Source organism: Cucurbita maxima, unplaced genomic scaffold (genome assembly GCF_002738345.1).
Source record: "Cucurbita maxima cultivar Rimu unplaced genomic scaffold, Cmax_1.0 Cma_Scf00053, whole genome shotgun sequence".
Lineage (NCBI taxonomy): Eukaryota > Viridiplantae > Streptophyta > Magnoliopsida > Cucurbitales > Cucurbitaceae > Cucurbita > Cucurbita maxima.
The window spans coordinates 847,919-855,645 of NW_019272069.1; positions in this window are offsets into that span (position 1 = coordinate 847,919).

A 7,727-nucleotide genomic window follows, 5' to 3' on the forward strand; every position below is an offset into this window, starting at 1 on the left:
GGGGGGGGGGGGGGGGGGGGCACATGACATACAAACATGCATGAGGTCCCATGATTTTCATTCATATCGTATTGGTCCCATCCGCTCTTGATGGCAATGCAATCGTCACTAGAGACAATGTAGCAGTCTTCGATTTGAGTGTTGGAACAAGAATCTGATAAATTGAATGGAGAATTAGGGAGAGAGATTGAGGAAGAAAAGAACCCTAAGGTTTTAAAGGAGAAGAAGAAGGGAACCTGAATTGATTCCGTTGGTGTTTGGTACGGTGACTTGAGCCAAGATGGTGAGCCCTTGGATAATCACATTTATGCACTTTCACCCCATATTATGATATATAATTAAAAATTCTTTTTGGTTCGGAGTAATTTGAATGATATACTTTTTTTTTAAGCATAATCCTAAAATACAAGGATGGGACTAAAGCGAAATAGCCAAAAGTGGCCTTTTCGCCTTAATCTCAAATTAATTAATTTTAATTAATTAATTAATTGATGTTTTGATGATAACAAACCTACCTTCAATTATTAACAATTCTTAGTATTTTTGTTCATAGTGTAAGGTTGGGAATAACAATTTCAACGTCTTTTTTGGTTCACTTAAATTAGAGATAAAACGAAGAAGTTCCAGTCAAAACAAATACCAACGTGATAATGTAGTGGCAAAATTGACATCATAGACCAATCAAATTCAAAACAAGATACGTGACGTGATAATATGGTGACAAAATTGATGATGTGGTGACAAAATTGACATCATGGACGAGCGGCAAAATTGACATCATAGACCAATTGAAGTATGACATTATAAATTTGTTAGAGTAACAAAGGGTGGAGTAAATAATAAAATTGTGGTCTATAATTTTTTACTATAAATTTAAAAATAAATAAATATTATTTTTCGTGGTCTACGTTTCGTTTCACGTTTTAGTGGTTCGTATCAATTCTTATTTTTACACCTCAATTGCTATTTAAACTCATCACCTTCATATTTTTCACACCACAACACACAAAACATTTGTTTTCTGATCTAAATTTTTTTATAAGCATCCTTCATATTTTTCACAACACAACCTACAAACATTTGTTATATCTGAGAGAGAGATTCTATTACTTAAGAGTGTTGTGGTGTGATTCTATAAGATTTCAGACAATTGTATTGGTTTGATTTTATTTCTTTTTTTTTTCTTATTTCTGAGAGATGTCTATTACTTTAGAGTGTTGTGTGTGTTTTTATAAGATTTCAGACAATTGTACTAGTTTGATCCTGAGTCGTGGAAAGGATTAAGTTTGCTCTTGAACTCTTAAAAAGAGCGGTGTACCGGTTTGATCCTGAGCCTTTAGATTTCAAACAATTGTACTGGTTTGATCCTGAGCCATAGAAAGAATTGAGTTTGCTCTTAAACTCGTAAAAAGAGCGGTGTACCGGTTTGATCCTGAGCCGTAGAAAGGATTGAGTTTGCTCTTGAACTCGTAAAAAGAGCGGTGTAGCTGTTTGATCCTGAGTCGTGAAAAGGATTGAGTTTGCTCTTGCACTCGTAGAAAGAGCGGTGTAGCGGTTGGGCTCTGATCCGAGAAAAGAGTCAGAAAATTTTATTCAAATTTCCAAGAGGCGCTTGGACTCTGATCCGAGGAAAGAGTCCGAAAGTTTTATTCAAATTTCCAAGAAACTCTTGGGGAGTGGAGTAGGTCAGTTTGACTGAACCACTCTAAAATCATGGTGTTATATTTTCTAACCCTTTCTAACCCATTTCCTATCTAAATTCTAAATTTTAAGTTTTATTGACAGTTATAAGTTTTATTGTTATTAATTTTTTTTTAATAATTACATGGATTGAAACCCTATTCACCTAGGGTTGTCATATCGATCCAACAAACATGTTATAAATCGGATGGACGAACCAAGAAGGTGAGTCGATTAAAGTGAGATTCGAGATCTGGATTTGATTAGAGTATATGATCTCGATCACATATGGCCGTGTTACCTTGAGCTCTCCTTTCTTAAACTTTTTCCACCAAGAAGATCCGTGCACGTAGATTGTATGGTTATTACCTGCACCATGTCTCCAACCCAACTTTATTTTCTATAAATGTTTTTCTTATGTTTTCCGTTTCCTTAATTTTTTTTATTTAATTCGGATAGCTCTTATGTTTTCAGTTTCCTTAATTTTTTTTATTTAATTTTGATAGCATTGAAGCCAATTGTAAATTTGCAAACCATTTAAAAAAATTAGAATGTTAAAAAAAGGAAAGAAAAAAATAATCACACTGGATAACCACATGGGTGAATTAGTTCCAAAGATGAGGCTGCTGCATCGTCACGAGGAGCATCTCTTCCCCTCCCTATAAGGAGAACTTCCACACAAGTGGCCATTCTGATTCATTCTCCACCATTTAATTATGAGGAACAAATCTAACTCATTTATTTTCTATTAAAGATTAAAATTCAAATCACCACTCCCAAAGTTGTTAGGTTTATAAAAATAAAATACTCTATAGGTCGAACCTAGGATGCAAGAATTTTTTAGATTCTTTATCGATAAAAAGTGTGAAATGGCTAGTTAGATTAAACTTTCGGTCATCCATTTCTTCGGCGGCACGACCAATTGAGCACTGCCATCTGCCGCCATTGTGCTGAGATGTTCAATCGCTTTTCGGAACGCGTGAGTATTTGAAGTTACTCTGTTGTCGACGCTGCCAAACTCTGTTAACAATGCCGAGTGTTTCCGACAATTGATCGTCTGAAATTCTAGGGAGTTCGAACTTAGACGCGGATTCATAGCATCCACAGTGGCTAAGCTCACCAATGCCAGGATGATCATGACCGAGATTCTTGTTGTTGTAACCTACCGAAAATAATTGAAGATGATTCAATATCATTTTGTTCATATTTTTGTTGGTTGCATTAACAACATCAATAGGAAGAAAACAAAGAAAAAGAAAATGAAATTAAAAGAGAAAGAAGAAGAAAAATTACATAGAGTTTTGTGGGTTTTGGAGGAAGATCCATGATGAAATTTGTTTGTGAGTTTATGATTCTTATTTTTTTTTTTAAGGATTGACGAATCAAATGATATTTTTGTTCCAATTTTTGCCTCTTCTTCTCCCTTTGAATTAAACTTTTCCTTGCCATAATGATTCCATTCCTGTTAGTATCAATGATACAAGTCAGATCCTAGATGTAGAAATATAATAAAGAAGATCCCCTTCTCCATTGAAAGAAATGAGATTTTCGAGGATACAACACATACAAAATTAACAAATTTGCCTGATGTAGAGACAATCCAAGAAAGCTGCATAAGTAAATATATAACCTATAGAAAAGTGGGCTAATCCAACTAATCTTGCTTGCACAATGGAAAGAGCCACTCGGTTATCTCTCCATTGAAGCGTTCCTGTTATGGGGCAAAGGATTTTATAGGATAATTTAGGAATCAAAATAGGAAAGGGATTTATTATTATTATTATTATTATTATTATTTAAAGTGTTAAAAATTAGGTGGTAAATGAAATGGTTGGATTTACATAGAATATTAGCCCAATAGACTATTTAGAAAAATATGACATGTAGTGATAACGTTTTAAATTAGGAAGTCTATTAGCTAATATACAAATTAGCTATTTTTTATCGATAAATAATTATTATTAAGTGGATCTCTAAAATTTTAGGGCAAATCTTTTTTAATAAAAGAATATAGAATGAATATATGGTAAATTTTCCACATGAGAATTATAAATTTGTATAAATATATATTTATGCATGAGTATATATGTATCTATTATGTGTGTGTATATGTGTGTGTTGTGTTATACATATCATGGTGAGGCACGACCCACATTTGAGTGACATTGATGGCCAGACAGTGATTTTAATCTTATCGGGGTGCATACATGCCAAAAAATAGATGACAATTCTAAAGTAGGACTATAACATCATGTCATACTTGTTTCTCTCATCTCATAATGTATCTATATGATCTTTGGACCACCCAAAGACTAATTTACGAAACAAAAGCTTTATTGAAGCATTAAATCATCTCTGCACATGATTCCATGTATGGTCCACGGATATTATGGTTCTCGATAAGGATCACGGTGTTCCAAATGTTCAAACTAGACCTATTACACGATCCAAGGCCAAGAAGATTCAACAAGCATTCATTTTTTATCTACAAAATTGGATAGACTTGGTTCAACCATCATTTCATGTGTTATAAGCTGATTCGATTGAGGAAGAATCATTTGGAACTTAAAAAGTGAATATTTGCACGGTTGAAGTAGTAGATGAAGCTGCAAGCATCATTTCATGAGTCGTTAGAAAACTTTATTTATTATTTTTAATTTCATAAAGTTTGTAATGGTTGAATGGTCAAATTGACTTCATTTTTGTTGAGATTTAGGGGATCGGGATTAAATGATGACACAAACGTCCTTTGTGGGGAGACTATAAATACCAAACTATGTAAAAATCAGATTTGTGATGAATGAAATTAATCTCTCAAGTCGAAACGTTTCCCCTTAGAAATCCGAGCATTATCTTTGTCATTTCTAAGTTTCAAGCAATTATTGTGGCAGATTACATCCGAGCCATTCAATCAAGTCTTGATCAAATTCGATTGTGGAGTGACTCAATTTAGAACAAGGTTCCAAATCTTGGTTCTCGATCTTTGATCGTAAGAGTAATCTAATTCTAGTTTTATCTCTTAATTGATCCGAATTATATATAAGGAGGTGTTAATTTCTGGATCCAGTAAAATAAGGCTTCTTTGTATTAAATTAGTTTATTACGAATCATTAAACATTTCATTTTGTTTTTTACAAAATAACATTTTATTTTTTAGTTTTTGTTTCTAATCGAATAATTTTTCATTTTTATAGCTACCCCGACTTTGCAAGGCCTGGTGGTCCACATAGACGAGAACAAGGTTCCAAATCTTGCTTCTCGATCTTTGATCGTAAGAGGTAATCTAATTCTAGTTTTATCTCTTGGTTGATCCGAATTGTATATAAGGAGGTGTTAATTTCTGGATCCAGTAAAATAAGACTTTTTTGTATTAAATTCGTTTATTACGAATCATTAAACATTTCATTTTGTTTTTTACAAAATAACATTTTATTTTTTATTTTTTGTTTCTAATCGAATAATTTTTCACTTTTATAGCTACCCCCCTTTGCAAGGCTTGGTGGTCCACATATACGATTTTGTGCCTAATGTAGTCGAAACTTCTATATATTGCCATTCAATCAAGCCTTGATCAAGTTCGATTGTGGAGTGACTCAATTTAGAACAAGGTTCCAAATCTTGCTTCTCGATCTTTGATCATAAGAGGTAATCTAATTCTAATTTTATCTCTTGGTTGATCCGAATTGTATATAAGAAGGTGTTAATTTCTTTGATTCAAGGGTTCTTGCTTCATCAAAAGTTTGGATCGTTGGGATGATGATTAGGGTATCTTATCAAAATTTGGTATGATAGCCTAGGTTATATCTTTGTGGCCTACTCTATAATTAATTTTATTTCTCATTTATGCTATTGTTTATCTTTTTTTCAAATCTGTCCATTTATTTTCTTGCTGTCATTTCCACCCTTCTGAATAAAACAATATTGAATGTTCAACTTAAAACAGTCAAATAACTTTAACTACCAAAAATGTCCCTCATCCACTTCCATGGTGTCCTCACTTCACCGTCTACCGTACATTGGTGCCTTGCCTTTACCTGAAAAAAAGTAGGTAGCACGTGACTTGAATATTTTATGAAATAATTAGTAAGTCACCCTATTGTTGGGGTTAAAAATGCAAACACATGCAACATATGAGTGAGCGGGACCTAACTTTTCGTTAACTTTACATGGCCTTGGTGCTTTTCTATTCTGGGTAGGGTTGGATGTGTGGTACTCCTTCACACATGGCCAATGTACGCGCACATGGACCCACTAGGCGGGCTCGTATACATACCTTTGGGCCTGACTTGGTCAGACACAACGTATTACACGTCGCCAGACACTACATAATAGAAAAGGCCGACATGATATCATTACGAACATAAATATCGAATTTTATTCTTTCATAACATAGAGGGGAAGAATCTCGATGGAAGTGACATACATATATGCATGAGATCCCTTAACATACCTAACATGACATTACATAAACATTGCTAATATTACATATAAGTTACTTACATTACATGACATATTACATGGCTTACATTACCTGGCATATTACATAACTTACATTACATAACATAACATGAAAATACGTCCCAATTCCATAAGCATTTTATAAATGGTCACCAGTCAACACAATCCATACATCACATAACATAAATAGTCACCAGTCAACATAATTCATACCTCACATATAATATAAATGGTCACCAGTTAACACAATCCATACATCACATAGAATATGCCCACAGGGCACGCACCATCATACATCATGTAATAAGCTAACTCCAACAGTATGGTCACTTACCTCGATAGAATTGGCCGAAGTCACTCACAACAAGCTAATTCCAACGGTTAATTACGTTCTATAATAATCACATAAAATATAGGAACCTTTCATAACATACCGTAGCCAAATGTCAGACTATTTATCAAAATAAACTCCCAACACAATCCGTTTTTGATAATTTGGAACTATACTAACCTCAGATGGTAAACATAAGGACAAAAACGACTTCGAGAGGGCTGAAAACCTTGGAATCGATATATTATAGTGATACCAAGTCGATAAGCCGAGCTGACCAACTAAGCCGCCAAGCCGAGCTGCGAAAATTGAGGGAGTCGAGTTGACGTACCCGCTAAGCTGAGCCGGGAGTACGCGTGCGGAGCCAAGAGCGGAGCTGCAGGTGCGCATCAGTGTTGGGCCGAAACGCACATGGCCCGCGTTCGTCTGTGGGCTGGTTCAGAGGCTGAATAACCCGACCCGACTCTATGTCTCCTTCCCCTGAAACCTCATGAAAACCCTAATCAATGAGGCACCGCTGCCGCCGACGATGTAGCGACCTCGACGTCGATGCTTACTTCCACTCGATTCTTACTCCGAAACAACAACACTAATTGATTCTGAGAACTTACTGAAAAACCCGCGAACCAACCCACACGCTTTTCCCTCTAACACTCGATTTTTCTATTCTTTCAGACACACTCAGACATCAAAGGTAACTTTGGGAGTAAAATTTTTTTTAAGGAAGGTAAAACGTTGGTTATAGAATATAAAAGAAATCTCAAAGACATTTCCCAATGGCCATTATAGGGTTTTAGAATAAGGAAACTTACAGAAATAGAAATGTTTCTATTAGGCAATAAATGTATGGCCTCTTTTTTTATTTTATTTTATTTTTTTTCAGAAACTTGAATAGTTACATTTCTATAGAAAATCTGATATAGAGGAGTATTTGCAATATTAGAGCAAAATTGAGCATATTTTCGATTGCAAATTTAAGTGAAAAAAAGAAAGTTAAGCTTGCTATGACTGAATTTAGTGATTACGCAATTATATGGTGTGTCTCTTTGAAATCGGAGTGGAGGAGAAATTATGAAGAACCAATTGAAACGTGGGAGGAATTGAAGACATTAATTAATGAGAAAAAGTACATTCCTAAGCATTGTTCTCTTGTACTCAAACAAAAACTTGGATCTAAAAGTATTGAAGAATATTACAAAAAAAAAAAAAAAAAAAAAAAAAAAAAAAAAAAAAAAAAAAAAAAAAAAAAAAAAAAAAA